Raw genomic sequence first — 17809 nt, forward strand, 5'->3', positions numbered from 1 at the left:
TCTGGACACCTATCCTGAACAGATTTGGCTACAGCTGCCATTACCCGATCAGTGATACCTTTTTTACCAGAAAGGAAGAACTCTGGGCCCATTCTGTCCACCAAACCTGACAGATGTTTGACGGTGGTGGACCTCACAGTGTTGTTCTTGTGGCTAAGTCCTTCCTCTATCAGGGCTGTTAGAGCACGGCCTGGACTTACATTATCCACCATTGATGATAAAGCGCTGCATACTGCTTCACGGATAAAGGTGTTTGATTCTCCAGCCTTTTGCAACAATGCCCTCACAGTCTGGTGGAGGCTGCAGTCCATGTTTGCCTGCAGTTTGCTGAACATGAAGTCTAGGCACCTGATAGCAGCTAAAGACACTGCAGATCTTAGGTTGGTCACTTCTTGCATTACTGCTATTCTCAGTTCTTGTATTCTTAGCAGAGCAGTTTCAGGATGGAAGGATATCAGGGACATGATGGTGTCAATCCCTCGGATCTTCTTTTTCCAGTCCTCATTTTCCAGTAATCTCAGGGCCTCAGCAACTGCCATAAGATTTTCTTTGCTTGTTGCCTTCTGGTTTTGGACTACATGATGACTTGATGATGGTACTATAGGTGGTAATGTTGATCTTTTCTTTGTCTCAGGTGCAGGAGGCTCATCATGCTGGTTCTGCTGTACCTGGGAATTTGGCAGTGATTTTGATAGATGTGCCTGAACAGAATTCTTCTCAATGGCCTTTTTCTTGAGGTAGTCCTGGGTTTCTGCCACTGCTGCCATATACTGATCTCCTTGGATGATGTTCTTGGCGACTTCTTTTGCTGTACCTTTTTTTTGCGATCTTGGTGGTTCCGGGGTGATGTTCCAACCATTTGTTCTTCTACTGTAACCAGATGGTGGATATTTTTCAGGGTTTCTCAGTTGTGGATTGCTGGTCAGCCTGGCCAGCACACTCTGAGCCGCCATATCCCTGTATTTAGTAAAATTGTCACCTAGGCGGTATTTAGATGGTAAGTTTGGCTTCGTGCCATAACAGATGGAAGATGAGTCTGAGAGGTCAGAATCTGAGCTACAGTCTGACTCCCACATCTTCCAAAAAACTCAAATAATCTTGATGCGTACACCAATATCACTGCTGCTCTCTACGAGTAAAGTCAAGCAATGTACAGAACACTGAGCGAGCCAGGCTCTAATACAATATTCTCACAATGTGACATCTATGACATCAGCACCATGTTTAGAATGTCCAACTTAAAGGACCACTGACTCAAAAATAGAAGAACATCTTCAATGTGGTTAACACAGAAATGCATATAATTCACTTTATTGAATATGAATGTTACTTATTGTTATTAATTATGGTTAGGTTTACTATGTATTTGCAAGAAAGCTATTGTTATCTGTTATCAGCAGCTTCAGACAGAGAGAAGTCTATATATACACTGCTCAAAAAAATAAAGGGAACACAAAAATAACACATCCTAGATCTGAATTCATTAAATATTCTTCTGAAATACTTTGTTCTTTACATAGTTGAATGTGCTGACAACAAAATCACACAAAAATAAAAAATTGGAAATTAAATGTTTCAACCCATGGAGGTCTGGATTTGGACTCACACTCAAAATTAAAGTGGAAAAACACACTACAGGCTAATCCAACTTTGATGTAATGTCCTTAAAACAAGTCAAAATGAGGCTCAGTAGTGTGTGTGGCCTCCACGTGCCTGTATAACCTCCCTACAACGCCTGTGCATGCTCCTGATGAGGTGGCGGACGGTCTCCTGAGGGATCTCCTCCCAGACCTGGACTAAAGCATCTGCCAACTCCTGGACAGTCTGTGGTGCAACGTGACGTTGGTGGATAGAGCGAGACATGATGTCCCAGATGTGCTCAATTGGATTCAGGTCTGGGGAAAGGGCGGCCAGTCCATAGCATCAATGCCTTCGTCTTGCAGCAAACTGCTGACACACTCCAGCCACATGAGGTCTAGCATTGTCTTGCATTAGGAGGAACCCAGGGCCAACCGCACCAGCATATGGTCTCACAAGGGGTCTGAGGATCTAATCTCGGTACCTAATGGCAGTCAGGCTACCTCTGGCGAGCACATGGAGGGCTGTGCGGCCCTCCAAAGAAATGCCACCCCACACCATTACTAACCCAATGCCAAACCGGTCATGCTGGAGGATGTTGCAGGCGGCAGAACGTTCTCCACAGCGTCTCCAGACTCTGTCACGCCTGTCACATGTGCTCAGTGTGAACCAGCTTTCATCTGTGAAGAGCACAGGGCGCCAGTGGCGAATTTGCCAATCTTGGTGTTCTCTGGCAAATGCCAAACGTCCTGCACGGTGTTGGGCTGTAAGCACAACCCCCACCTGTGGACGTCGGGCCCTCATATCACCCTCATGGAGTCTGTTTCGGACCGTTTGAGCAGACACATGCACATTTGTGGCCTGCTGGAGGTCATTTTGCAGGGCTCTGGCAGTGCTCCTCCTGTTCCTCCTTGCACAAAGGCGGAGGTAGCGGTCCTGATGCTGGGTTGTTGCCCTCCTACGGCCTCCTCCATGTCTCCTGATGTACTAGCCTGTCTCCTGGTAGCGCCTCCATGCTCTGGACACTACGCTGACAGACACAGCAAACCTTCTTGCCACAGCTCGCATTGATGTGCCATCCTGGATAAGCTGCACTACCTGAGCCACTTGTGTGGGTTCTAGACTCCGTCTCATGCTACCGGTAGAGTGAAAGCACCGCCAGCATTCAAAAGTGACCAAAACATCAGCCAGGAAGCATAGGAACTGAGAAGTGGTCTGTGGTCACTACCTGCAGAACCACTCCTTTATTGGGGATGTCTTGCTAATTGCCTATAATTTCCACCTGTTGTCTATCCCATTTGCACAACAGCATGTGAAATTGATTGTCACTCAGTGTTGCTTCCTAAGTGAACAGTTTGATTTCACAGAAGTGTGATTGACTTGGAGTTACATTGTGTTGTTTAAGTGTTCCCTTTATTTTTCTGAGCAGTGTATATAAATGACCGGATACACTGTAAATCTCCAGTGTAATAATTCGCCATCACATATTTGTTAAGCAGACTTATCATACGAGTAATCATCCAGTCTACTTGTTCAACATTCTATCCTGAACATCTTAAAGGGGTTGTCTCACCTCTATAATAACCATGTAATCCAGGGATCAGCAACCTTCGGCACGCCAGCTGCTGTGAAACTACAACTCCTAGCATGCACACTTACTTGGCTGCTATTGTAACTCCCATAGACGTGAAAGGAGGATTCTAGGAGTTGTAGTTTCAGAACAGGTGGAGTGCCAAAGGTTGCTGATCCCTGATGTAATCACTTACTTGTAGTCCTAGGAAGGTCTCCATAATGTACATTAATTACCAAATGTGCCTTTGTCTCCATGTGTTCTTCATTTTACTGCCCCAAATAACATGCTCTTTTCTAAGTTTTACGGCCAGTGCTGAAATTAGAGATGAGAGAATTTCTTGAAAATTCGATTCGGCCGGTTTGACAAATTTTCAGAAAAAATATTTCCGGCGAATCGCGATTAAAAAACTTCTATTTCCTGGCTGCTGAGAGCCTTTAGATGGGTGTAGAACACTGTGCCTTGCAGTAACAGGCATAGGGAGTGTGCTGGGGTAGTGAAATAATACTGTCAGTCCGTATGACATGCAGATTACAGGCGTCACCATTAGAATCACACTACACACTTCACTTATTTGGGCCGTCACGGGGCCAAAACTGTTGAAATAACTCAAGTATTAACTCAGCCATTAACTCAGCCTTACAGGACGATGTTAGCGCCAAGAAGAAGTGCACTGCTTTTGCACTGTAGCCAGCTAATTCCACATGGATGTCTACGGAGAGCCCCCCTGACAGAGAGGAGAGTGTGTCAGCAGTAATTTTTTGTTGACATCACTGATTATTTTGCACTTCCTCCAAAACGTCAGAACAAAAACCCACAAAAAACGGATCCTGTCTGTTGAGCATCTGCCTTCACTCGGTCAGCATTTGCTCAATAATCCATCAGTATTGCTAACGGTTGTGCGTCTCATTTTTCCTTCCTTCTGACAGATCAGAAGAAAGTTCAAACAAATGATGATGTCAGCCAGGCCGAAAGTCAAAATATTGGACCAGTCATGAAATGGGGATGGTAGGAGCAGCATGAGAAGTCCACATGGAGGACCTGTGACATAGTGGTGAAGTGGAAGCAGTATGAGGAGGCCCAATGACAGGGTCTGAAGATGGATGCAGTATGAGGAGGCCACCGAGTGGCACAATGACAGAGTCTGTAGATGGCAGCAGTATGATAAGACCAGCGAGTGGCAAGGTGACATAGCGTGGATATGGCAGCAGCATGAGGAGACCACAGAGTGGCAAGGTGACATAGTGTGGAGATGGCAGCAGCAGGAGGAGACCACATGTGAACTGTGTCTATTTTTCTTGTATTGTAGTGAAATATGACAATAAACGCTTTTAGCGCAAATAACAGCAAATATGAACTTATTCTTTTTTTCTCTTGTTCTCTAGAAATATGGCGATAAACGCTTTTAGCGCAAATAACAACAAAAGTGACCTACGTATATATATTTTTTCTACAGATAAAGGCCACTAAATGCTTTTCAACATAGCACTTGCACCCCAAGAACTAATTGCTGGAATGACAGAGCTGTATTATGAGACTATATGGTTCTCCAAGTAATGCTTCCCCGCACTGGTAAGGGCTGTTTCACACGAGCGGATGCCGTGCGTGACATCCGTTCTGTGAATGACAGCCAAGACCCAATGCGGACAGCAGAAGCACGGAGCATTAACATCATTGATAATGCTCCGTGCCTCTCTGTGATCTCTTTACTACTTTATCTCACTGTGATTTCGCAGTAAAGAGATCACAGAGAGGCACGGAGCATTATCAATGATGTTAATACTCCGTGCTTCTGCTGTCCGCATTAGGTCTTGGCTGTCATTCACGCAGCGGATGTCATGCACGGCATCCGCTCGTGTGAAACAGCCCTAAATCGCTTTTTTTCACAATGAGGTTTTTCCTATGACTCTCCCTAGTATCTGCACTCGTCTCTCCCTGCCTGTAAAATGATAAAATGATTCCTCTCACTATCCTTTCCCTGCTCTAGTAAATAGCTTTTTTCCTTTTTATTTTTAACAATTAGGTTTTCTTTCACTCTCCCTAGCTCCTGCATACAAGTCTGTCCCGGAACAAAGTATGATGGTGAATGGCAGAATCTTAGATGGCTGCCGTTTTTATAGGGCTGTGACATCACCGGGCTGGATGCTGATTGGCTGCATGCATGGCATTATGGGTCATCCCGCCTTCCCAGAGTTCCTTGCCCCATGTCCTCTCACATGTAGCCGCCATTGTAGCCGCCATGTTAGAAAAAATTGTAAATCATTACCACGAAGCATGAGGAAATTCGCATTCGTTCAGAATCAAATTTTCCTGAAATTCGGAGCAAATTTGACTTTGACAGCTTCGATTTGCTCATCTGTAGCTGTAATGTTATCATTCGTGGCTGCGCAGGTGCACACATACAAAATCTGCCAGCTTATGCGGTGGCCGGGTTTCATGGGAGCGAATGCGCACATACTCTTGCGCTTGTGCAGTCACTTCTAGGCACTGCCACCTCAACTGAGCTTTACTAGAAGCTCCTTGAGGCTGCTGATGATTCTACTATACTAGCAGCCTCGAGGAGCGCCACATGCACAACAGTGATTGCATACCCCTTGCCTTGCTCACTCTGCCTTCGATCTCACATTTCAGTTCCACCTTCAGCAAGCCCTGTGTGCAGCAAGGGAGCCTGTAAAGAGTGAGGCGAGACAACACCTTTCAGCCAGAAACTAAAGGAAATAAGTATGATGTGACACTAAAAATGCTTAATTTTTCCAGAAGTATACACCATACCTATATCCTGATATATGTAACTGTAACTGTCTATCATTAGTGATGGACGAACATCGGCCAAGACGGTTCGCGAACGTGATCAGATGTTCACGAACCGCAAGTTCGCGGCAGGCCCCATTGACTTTAATGGCAGGCGAAACTGAAAAACCTTCAGCTCATATTTGCAGCCACCAAATACTTAGTAGAAGTGTACAAATAGTCCCACAACATGGACAGTGACATACTAGAGAGGGATCAATGACAAAACTTCCAACTAAAAATATGTATCTTAATCAAGGGATATTTTTATGCGTCTTAAAGGGAAATTTTCTGAAATGTGCCCTGTTGGAGCCTAGAAAAATGTTATTTTAGGCCATGGGAGTACGGGCCTTAAAAATTAGGCATTCACCTGACAAAAAATAAATTCTAATTATGTGGCTCGAGGTACATTATGCGGATAAAAAATGTACTTTAAGCCAATGGACTACAGACCCCAAACATTAGGCATTCACTGGACAGAAAAGATCAAGTGATTATGTGGCCAGAGGTATATTACACGGTCAATGGATATAAATTTTACTGCAGGCCAGTACAAATACAGGTCAAATACATATATAACATAAGAACTAAAAATATAGAATTGGATTATAAACATGGCTAACAAAATCCCTTCTCTTGATTAAACCCCTAATGATAATAGTTGAAATTCAATAACACGTGGTCATCACTGGTGTTTAATTCCTCCAAGGCCGCAACAATTATTTATTCACTGTACATAAAATAACAAGTGAGTATGTGGTCGGAGGTATATTACATGGTCAATGGATATAAATTTTACTGCAGGCCAGTACAAATACAGGTCAAATAAATATGTTTAAAAGAACTAAAAATATAAAATTGGATTAAAAACATGGCTAATGAAATCCCCCCTCTTGAAAAAAAACCTAATGATAATAGTTGAAATTCGATAACACGTGGTCGTCACTGGTGTTGAATTCCTCAGAGGCCGCAACAATTATTTATTCACCGTACATAAAATAACAAGTAAGTATGTGGCTGGAGGTAGATTACATGGTCATTGGATATCAATTTTACAGCAGTCCAGTGTACTACAGGCCCCAAAAATATGCATTCAGCTTACATAAAAGTGCATTCAGCATACATGTGGCTGGATGTCTATTAGACGGTCAATGGATATCAATTTTACTGAAGGCCAGTACAAATAGAGGTCAAATACATATGTTTAAAATAACAAAAAATATAAAATTTGATTAAAAACACGGCTAACGAAATCCCCCCTCTTTAAAAAACCCCAAACGATAATAGTTGAAACACGTGTTCGTCACGGGTGTTGAATTCCTCCGAGGCCCAAAACATTAGGCATTTAACGAATAGAAGAGGCCATTTATGCCGCTGTATTTACCTAAGACAGGGACCATTATTTGTTCGGGTTGGTGGCGGATATTTGTGGACTGTCATAAGGAAATTAAATTAAACGTGGTAGTCACAGGTGTTAAATTCCTCCGAGATCCATGCTTCATTTATTTTTAGAAATGTGAGGTAATCCCCACTGTCGTGAGCTAGGCGAGTGCGCTTATTGGTCACGACACCCCCTCCCCCCCGCTGCGCTGAACGTCCTTTCAGACAGGACACTGGACGAGGGGCAAGCCAAGAGTTCCATGGCAAATAGTGTTAGCTCTGACCAAAGATCAAGCCTGCACACCCAGTAGTCCAGGCGTTCATCGCTTCTCAGTGTCCACATCAGCGTTAACCTGATGTAGTCGGACACCTGTCGGTCTAGGCGTTCCCTGAGGCTGGATGCGGAGTGTGGCTGTCGATGGGTTGAATGCAAGAATGATCTCATATCCGAAGTGACTAACACATCTTCGAACCGCCCTCTTCTTGCATGCTCTGCTGGATTGGTACCCGCAACTGTTTCTCTGTGAGTGGAAATTCCTCAGCCAGCACTCGCAAACGTAGAATGCAGCATTTCTCTAAGCAAGGCCTGGAAGTGCTGCATTCTGACAGCCCTCTGTGATGCTGGTAACATGTCAGCCATTTTGTGTTTGTACCAGGGGTCTAAGTATGTTGACACCCTGTACTGGTCATTGCCCTTTATGCTTTTTATACGGGGGTCCCTCTTCAAACACTGGAGCATGAAGGGCCCCATTTTCACTAAACTGGAAGCAGTGGAGTGGCCTGGCTCCTGCTCATCGTCCAGTATAATGTCGTCCTCGGTCTCTTCCCCAGCCATGGACAACTCTAGGGATCCCAGAAAAGTTTAAAGTATGCTCTTCTTGCTCCTCCTCAGCCCCGGCACTATCCTTCTCTTACTCCTCTTAAGACTCCTGTTGCGGTTTGCCAATGGCCACAAACTTTCTAAAGGCCTCTGAGTCCACCAGTTTATATTGCAGTAGTTGGCAGGCTAGCAGTTCCGACAAGCCAGCGGTCAGCCGTTGTGCAAGAGGATTATCAGGTGTCATTATCTTTTTTCGCTTGAACATTTGGGCCACAGAAGCCTGGCTTTTTCCAGATTAATGCGACAACTATGCGTTGGAAGGTGGAGTGGAGGACAAATGGGAGGAGAGAGGATAATGAGAAGAAGCAGGACGTGGAGTGCCGGGAGTGTGGTTTTGTGGGTTCTGACGGTGTTGCTTCCACTGGGCTCGGTGATGGAAGGCTAGGTGCCTTCTTAAGGTGGTCGTCCCTTGGTAAGTGTTGGGCTTACCGCCACTTATATGTTGACAGTTCTGGCTGCAGATGGCAACACTATTGTCAGCAGCGGACACGTTAAAAAAGCCCACACTGCTGAGCCATGTGCCGGCGTCCTGGGAGCACCAGATGTGACCGTGCATGGTGGATGGCTTGTTCTGGTGCGTCCTTTGACGTAATCACACAAACCTTCTGCAATTCCCACTTAGGCTTTGGCCTGGTGCACCTGCCCGACCCCTAACACCCCTGTGGAATGGCCTGCCTCTACCTCTGCCTGTCATTTTCAAAATGACCCTGTAACAAAACTCCCTATAGAAGAGCAGTTTTTGTGGAAGAAGGTATATCACACCCCTGCCTCAATCAGTTTTTTCGGGGGGCAACTGGTATATCACAGCAGTAGAAATTATTTGTTCCAATAGTTTTTGGCACTCTGTGTAGCTGCGGCAATGCAGCAAAACCGCAAATAAATGCTGCACTACCTAAATGCACTATATAGAAAGTATATAATTGGTATATCACACCCCTTCCGCAATCACTTTTTTGGAGGAGCAACTGGAATATCACACTAGTAGAAATTATTTGTTCGAATAGCGTTTGGCACTCTGTGTAGCTGTAAACTGCAAACAGATGCTGCACTACCCAAATGCACAATATAGAAAGTATATTATTTGTACACCCCTGCTTCAATCAGTTTTTTATGGGGGGCAACTGGTATATCACACCAGTTGAAATGATTTGTTCCAATAGCGTTTGTCACTCTGTGTAGCTGAGGTAACGCAGCAAAACCGCAAACAAATGCTGCAATACACAAATGCTGCAATACACAAATGCACTATATAGAAAGTATATTATTGATATATCACACATCTGCTTCAATCAGTTTTTTTGGGAGGCAACTGGTATATCACAAAAGTAGAAATTATTTTTTCCAATAGCGTTTGGCACTCTGTGTAGCTGCAGTATCGCTGCAGAACCGCACACAACTGCTGCACAATACAAATGCACTATAATATACTTTCTAAGTTAGAAAGTTTATTATAAGTATATTACACCCCTCAGTAATTCACACCTATCGATATCACATCTACACCAGTCCTTAAAAGGACTTTTGTGGCCCTATTAGATAGCGTTTGGTGACCCTAACAGTCTGTCCCTGCTCTACACAGCAACCTCTTTCTACACTGGCAAAAGACTGAATGTAAAATGGCGTCCAGATTGGGTTTATTTATAAGGTAGGGGGTATGTCCATGTGCTGAAATGTCTCAATTGGCTGTCCTGTAACACCTGATGGATGTGTCATGGATAAAAGTTCTTCACAATGTAAAAGAATATGGTGCCGGTGGACATCCCCATAAGTGCGCCCATTCGGCAAATGGCGAATGAGCAAAGATCGCCGCGAAACGACCGCCGGGAAAACCGCAAAGCCATCTCTATTTATCATATGCCTCTCATTGTAAAAAATGCATTTACCATGTGGTATACATATTTTGCGGAATACCTTTTTATTAAATTGTTGTAATCCTCTCTGGTTTCACCCCTGGTATACACCAATTAGCCTCACACCCCTCTTTCCTGTAAGTTATATGGTATTTTAGTGAGGAGCACATGTGCTGTGCCTATATACAGTATCATATGATTATATGTATGGGGCAGTGCAGGCTTGAAATTGTTTATATGGTATAAAGGGACACACAGGGGCGTACACAGATCTTATAGGGCCCTATAGCAAAACTTAGTATGGGCCCTTCTGTGTCATGCAGTTTCCCAGTATGCATGTAACAATCACTCCCCAGCATCGCAAAGAACAATGTCCCACATATTTGACTAATTTACAGTTTCATAAAACGGAAACATTTTAACAAAAAGAATATTTTAATTAAAAAGTTGCCAACCACCTCATCCACTTTATCCAACTTCTATGTCGGTAAAAGTGGAATAGGTGCTTCATAAATCTGATGCTCCTTCTGAGCACCATATTTCTCAGTGTATTTACAACTGGCAAAAAATACATTGGTAAATCTGATTCCCTTCTATTACAAAGCTGGCTGCCGGGCAGCCACCCCTAGGGGGAGCTCAGAGCACAGGAATTTACGGTTACCATTCACTGGAATGGAAGCTCAAATGGGGCAGCCTCTAGTGGTGGCTGCATGAAAATGTAATGTTTTCTTGCAGGGAAAAGGAGTTCAGCGTTGGGCCCCTTAGCAGTTGAGTGGTCTGCCTCCATTAAAGGTACGCTACTTGGGGAGCTACAATTCAGGGCAAAGACAAATCCTAATCATTTTTTTAATTTTTTATTAAACACATAGAAAGAAATATCAGGAATATTGATACAGAATGAAAAAATTTGAGGCAAATTCTAGGGTACAGACATTTAGGCTGGATGCACACAAGGGGGAATTTACTATTGAAAATATGCCAAACTTGTGCAACAAAAACGGGCATACATGCTGCCAGGTGTGTCCTTCAGAATCTGCTGACCATATACACATGTGCAACAGACCCACTAGGACGCGCCTGGGGTATCCCTTGCCCCTTAGGAGGTTTCTACAAAATATGTCCCTCCTATAGAGCAAGTAAACCTCCCTTTTGTAGATTGTAATGTTGGCACCCAGGGTAGGATTGCCAGAGGGGTGCAGGGTGGCCTACAGTCTGTGTAGATGTTATATACATTTGTCACAGTGTTCCTACCTGGATACTTGTGGATCCCAGACGTGGTGTGGTCTGAAGCAGTGCAAAAAGGGGTAGGTGAACTTGGATGGTGTAGAACAAAGTTGAGTCCAGACTTAATAAACAGTTGCTTTTACTTGGCATAAATGGTATTCCATACAGATTCCAGACTTTATCTTGGCCGTCAATAGGTTTCAGCAGGCAAATGGCAGACAAATACTACTCTCTGTAACTCACTCCTCTCTGCCGTATCCCCTCTATAGCTCTCTCAGCTATGTCAGTAGTCAGTTTCTTACTGTAGGTAATCCTAGGAACCTCTTGGGCATATATTTGTGTAGAGTATTTGATACTATGGATATTTATATATATGCATTCTGTGTATTATTATTAAGTTTTGCACATATGCCCCCCTTTTTTTTAATCATATATAGCACTTTATTGTGTACTGTTGTTGCAGTATGCACTTTATTTATGATGTTCCACTGTTTTTCAATTATGCACCTGTATCACGATTTGTTGGTTTCAGCGTTAGGTTAGGCTGCTTTCAGCACCCTATCCTTGGTTTATCAAAATTGGTAGTTTATATGCTCAGTATGATTCTAAAAATTAGAGATAGCACTTATGTATTTGCCTATATTATGGATGAGGAATAGCACTGTGCACTTAATTTAAGATTGAGCAATTGATTGATATATTCTGTAATGAAATTTATATATTTTTATATTATCACTATTTTAGGCAAATATCCATTTCATCATGCAGTGTTATTATTATTATTATTATTATTATTATTATGTGATTTTAACCTCCTCCCGTCTCGCTAACGCCGAAAGGCGTCAATGCTGCGGCGCTGCCAGGTCACACTAACGCCGATTGGCGTCATCTCGCGTGAGCCGAGATTTCCTGTGAACGCGCGCACACAGGCGCGCGCGCTCACAGGAACGGAAGGTAAGCGAGTGGCTCTCCAGCATGCCAGCGGCGATCGCTCGCTGGCAGGCTGGAGATCCGAATTTTTTAACCCCTAACAGGTATATTAGACGCTGTTTTCATAACAGCGTCTAATATACCTCCTACCTGGTCCTCTGGTGGTCCCTTTTGTTAGGATCGACCACCAGAGGACTCAGGTAGGTCAGTACAGTCGCACCAAACACTACACTACACCCCCCCCCCCGTCACTTATTAACCCCTTATAAACCCCTGATCACCCCATATAAACTCCCTGATCACCCCCCTGTCATTGATCACCGCCCTGTCATTGATCACCCCCCCTGTCAGGCTCCGTTCAGACGTCCGTATGATTTTTACGGATCCACGGATACATGGATCGGATCCGCAAAAAGCATACGGACGTCTGAATGGAGCCTTACAGGGGGGTGATCAATGACAGGCGGGTGATCACCCATATACACTCCCTGATCACCCCCTGTCATTGATCACTTCCCTGTAAGGCTCCATTCAGACGTCCGCATGATTTTTACGGATCCATGGATACATGGATCGGATCCGCAAAACACATGCGGACGTCTGAATGGAGCCTTACAGGGGGTGATCAATGACAGGCGGGTGATCACCCATATACACTCCCTGATCACCCCCCTGTCATTGATAACCCCCCTGTAAGGCTCCATTCAGACGTCCGCATGCGTTTTGTGGATCCGATCCATGGATCCGTAAAAAATCATGCGGATGTCTGAATGGAGCCTTACAGGGGGGGTGATCAGTGACAGGGGGGTGATCACCCTGATTACCCTGATCACCCCCTGTCATTGATAACCCCCCTGTAAGGCTCCATTCAGACGTCAGCATGCGTTTTGTGGATCCGATCCATGTATCCATGGATCCGTAAAAAATCATGCGGATGTCTGAATGGAGCCTTACAGGGGGGGTGATCAGTGACAGGGGGGTGATCACCCTGATTACCCTGATCACCCCCTGTCATTGATAACCCCCCTGTAAGGCTCCATTCAGACGTCAGCATGCGTTTTGTGGATCCGATCCATGTATCCATGGATCCGTAAAAAATCATGCGGATGTCTGAATGGAGCCTTACAGGGGGGTGATCAATGACAGGGGGGTGATCAATGACAGGCGGGTGATCACCCATATACACTCCCTGATCACCCCCTGTCATTGATCACCCCCCCCTGTAAGGCTCCATTCAGACATCCGCATGATTTTTTACGGATCCATGGATACATGGATCGGATCCACAAAACACATGCGGATGTCTGAATGGAGCCTTACAGGGGGGGTGATCAGTGACAGGGGGGTGATCACCCTGATTACCCTGATCACCCCCTGTCATTGATAACCCCCCTGTAAGGCTCCATTCAGACGTCCGCATGCGTTTTGTGGATCCGATCCATGTATCCATGGATCCGTAAAAAATCATGCGGATGTCTGAATGGAGCCTTACAGGGGGGGTGATCAGTGACAGGGGGGTGATCACCCTGATTACCCTGATCACCCCCTGTCATTGATAACCCCCCTGTAAGGCTCCATTCAGACGTCCGCATGCATTCTGTGGATCCGATACATGTATCCATGGATCCGTAAAAAATCATGCGGATGTCTGAATGGAGCTTTACAGGGGGGGTGATCAGTGACAGGGGGGTGATCACCCTGATTACCCTGATCACCCCCTGTCATTGATAACCCCCCTGTAAGGCTCCATTCAGACGTCCGCATGCGTTTTGTGGATCCGATACATGTATCCATGGATCCGTAAAAAATCATGCGGATGTCTGAATGGAGCCTTACAGGGGGGGTGATCAGTGACAGGGGGGTGATCACCCTGATTACCCTGATCACCCCCTGTCATTGATAACCCCCCTGTAAGGCTCCATTCAGACGTCCGCATGCGTTCTGTGGATCCGATACATGTATCCATGGATCCGTAAAAAATCATGCGGATGTCTGAATGGAGCTTTACAGGGGGGGTGATCAGTGACAGGGGGGTGATCACCCTGATTACCCTGATCACCCCCTGTCATTGATAACCCCCCTGTAAGGCTCCATTCAGACGTCCGCATGCGTTTTGTGGATCCGATACATGTATCCATGGATCCGTAAAAAATCATGCGGATGTCTGAATGGAGCGTTACAGGGGGGGTGATCAGTGACAGGGGGGTGATCACACTGATTACCCTGATCACCCCCTGTCATTGATAACCCCCCTGTAAGGCTCCATTCAGACGTCCGCATGCGTTCTGTGGATCCGATACATGTATCCATGGATCCGTAAAAAATCATGCGGATGTCTGAATGGAGCTTTACAGGGGGGGTGATCAGTGACAGTGTTATGGACTATTGATACAAAATGGATACTTGCTTGTTGAGCTAAGATGGCGGCCAGACATTCAGCCAACACCTATAAACTAGAATCTTACTTTGTGTTTTTATCATGTGTTTCTTTGTGGTTTCCGTTCAGCTCAAGCAAGCAGCTACAAAGAAAGAAGTAACGGTTTCACCCAGGAACAAGGGGGGAGGGAGAAGGAATTTCCTCTGGCCGTCAAGGTTACAGAAAAGTAGAGAGTTCATAGCCAATAGAAAATATATACTTTATCTTTCACCCCCCTCCCACTCCCTCCTCTCATGAAACCCATGTTGTTTTCAGAAATAAACCAGAGATACTGATTAACTCCATGTAGTGAGTTGTCTGTCTGATCTCTCCGTGCACGTATCTTAATTAATTTGGAGCAGTACATCAAATCAAACTGGCAGCTTTGTCAGAACCAGAACAATTTTGGCACCCAACGTGGGGCTCGAGGATTGGACCCTCTGTTCCCGTACCCCCAGAGACCAGACGAGGAGAGGCGCACTAACGGACACCGGGATCGCAACCCGTGATATGAGGTAGGAAAATTGAGTCATCTTGCCTATAAAGTGTCCCCTGGTGTAGCCTCTTGGTGTTCGTCTGAGGGAGGGGTGCGGAAGCAGTCTGGGACGTCCTCGAGGGCATGAAAGTAAGAACCCCATATGTTTTCTTAAAGTCTTGATGTACTGTGTTGTGCCTATAAGTTGTGAAGACCCTGTTGACAAGTATCATTGACTGAGACACGGAGTTCTCCTGTGTTCCTGTATCGGAGTTCAGCCCGGTGTCTGACTCGAATCTCCATAAAGGGGACGATCACAGATGGGTGGAGAGCGGTTCGCGGTAGCCCAGAGTGTGCTGACCGGGACTCAAAGGTCTTCACGTCCAGTGATTACTCTATGCAGAGGTCTTTAGGCGGCTTCAGTAGGTACGAGAGATAATGGGAAATGAGGAAAGTGTCCCGAAGGGTTACTGTTCACCTGAACAGTACGTGGCGGACAGGAGAGGCAAACGTTTCATAAAAGGATTAAGTAAGTTGGAGAAGAGTTAAAGGTGTCTGTAAAGGAGGCATCCTCATAAAAGGATTAAGTAAGTTGGAGAAGAGTTAAAGGTGTCTGTAAAGGAGGCATCCTATGTAGTGCTACCTGGCAAGTGCTGTTAAACGAGAAGAGAGGGAAGTTAGAAGATGATAAATTGACAGACATGGTCCGTGTGTGGTTGGACTGTAGTAAAGAATTTGAACAGACCGGGGGGAACTAAATTTTGATGAGAAAAGACAGAGATATTTCTGTAAGCCTGGTGTTGCATTGATACATGACTAGCCACCACCCTATAATGGCGCCGGGAAGAGAGCAGGTGGGTGGACCTGCAAAACATGTGGTCAACAGAATCCCTCCTCCCGTGATACGTGCCTTCCCTGTGGGGTTCCCCACCCACAAAACCACACCTTGGTAACTACTCCCCGGCACGTCCCATCACTTCCCGTGTTAGCTACAGCGCCATCTTGTCCCCAGGCAACGCCCATGAACGGACCTTTAATATCATTCGGTCCGGACCCCCCCGTCACTCCTATGTCACCCTTGCCCCTTCCTACTACCTTGTACCCGATGATAAACCCGGACGGTACATTCATGCTACCCCACTCACCTGCCACCCTTACTCCTATAATGGTAGGGGGGCAACCTGATGAAGCAGAACAGGGGGATGCAGACGGTGCTGCAGAATCCACAATGGGCATACAAAATGCACCGGGTAATATGCAGACTCCTTCGCGGGGTACCCCGACAGACTACGGGGATCCGCCAACTTTACCCCTGGCACCACAGTGGACTGTACCCATGACCGTGCGCCCATCACGACGTTCACAAGATCAAATACTGCAGGGTCAGATTACAGAGTTACAAAAGAACTTACAGAAAATTGAGCAGGGAAACCTTGAGACACTGAAAGAAGCCCTAGCACTTAACCGGCCACAGGGACCACCAAAATATGTGTCTTTCACCCCACAACAGTTATTCACCATAGTGAATTTACTGCCTGACCCTGAGACCCATCCCATGCCCTTTTTCAGGAAACTGTCCCAAGTGCATCAAACCTATGGGTGCACATGGTCGGACCTGCAAAGTATAGTGGAAAACAAGACAGATGAATACTCCACACTGATAATGGATCAAATCCACATCCCTGAACTTAAAGGTGCTAACTTTGACCCCCGGGATCATGAGTCTGGAGAATTCTTTATAGAACAACTACAGAAATGGACAAAAGCTAAATTAGCAGATCATTCCACACTGCAGGACAGCTGCGGGGGATCAGTTGACCCCCACCTTTTTTCTTTTCACAGAAATGTTAGTTTCTGCTGTGTTAGTTTAAGCTCCTCTTTCTGATAAGAAACTGTCTCGCTTCTTGGTCTTTGTGGTTTTCACTCAAATTATGTGACACCCACGGCTGCCGGATGTCTGACAATAAAATTCTGCACTGCTTTATATGAGCAAGGGGATTCGCTGCAAACCATTTTGCACCTCATCCCCAATACTCTCTGGGCCAGAGGACCCCAGGATATTGGATACCTCAATGTCCCACCAGTCACTGTGACCCTGAAGGACCCCAAAGTCCTACCATACGAAGAGACTGGACCCAGTAGCCAGAGAAGCCCCTTCCTGTGTCAGAGCTGTACATGCAGCCAGTGCCCTGCTGGCCACCACTTCTGATATGGTACTAGGTCATCCCCTCACTATTCTGGCTCCCCATGACATTTCTGCCATCCTCCAGCAGACTCAACCTGAACACCTCACTGCACAGCGCCACCTCCGGCTTCCGTGTAGTTTGCTTCTGCCAGATAATGTCACCATTCAGAGGTGCCACATCCTCAATCCTGCTGCACTCCTTCCTCTTCCAAGGGGGGAGTATACTGGAGAATCTGAAGATTTTATTGATCTACAGGCACACTCGAGCTGACACCTCTGAAGCCAGAGGAAAAGCCCTAGCTGACCAAGCGGCCAAGGAAGCAGCAGTGAAAGAGGAAAGAGTCCAGTCAGACCAGATTATGATAACACAGGAAGACCTGGAACAAGAAGAAATCACATGGGACCTCCTGAAACAAATACAGAAACAGGCCACGCCACAAGGAAAATTGGATTGGCTAAAAGAGTCAGCCCAAGAAGAGAAAGAATCTGGACTGTGGACCCAAGGAGAGAGAGCATCTCTGCCCAAAGCTC

This window comes from Bufo gargarizans, chromosome 9 (genome assembly GCF_014858855.1).
Source record: "Bufo gargarizans isolate SCDJY-AF-19 chromosome 9, ASM1485885v1, whole genome shotgun sequence".
NCBI classification, from domain to species: domain Eukaryota; kingdom Metazoa; phylum Chordata; class Amphibia; order Anura; family Bufonidae; genus Bufo; species Bufo gargarizans.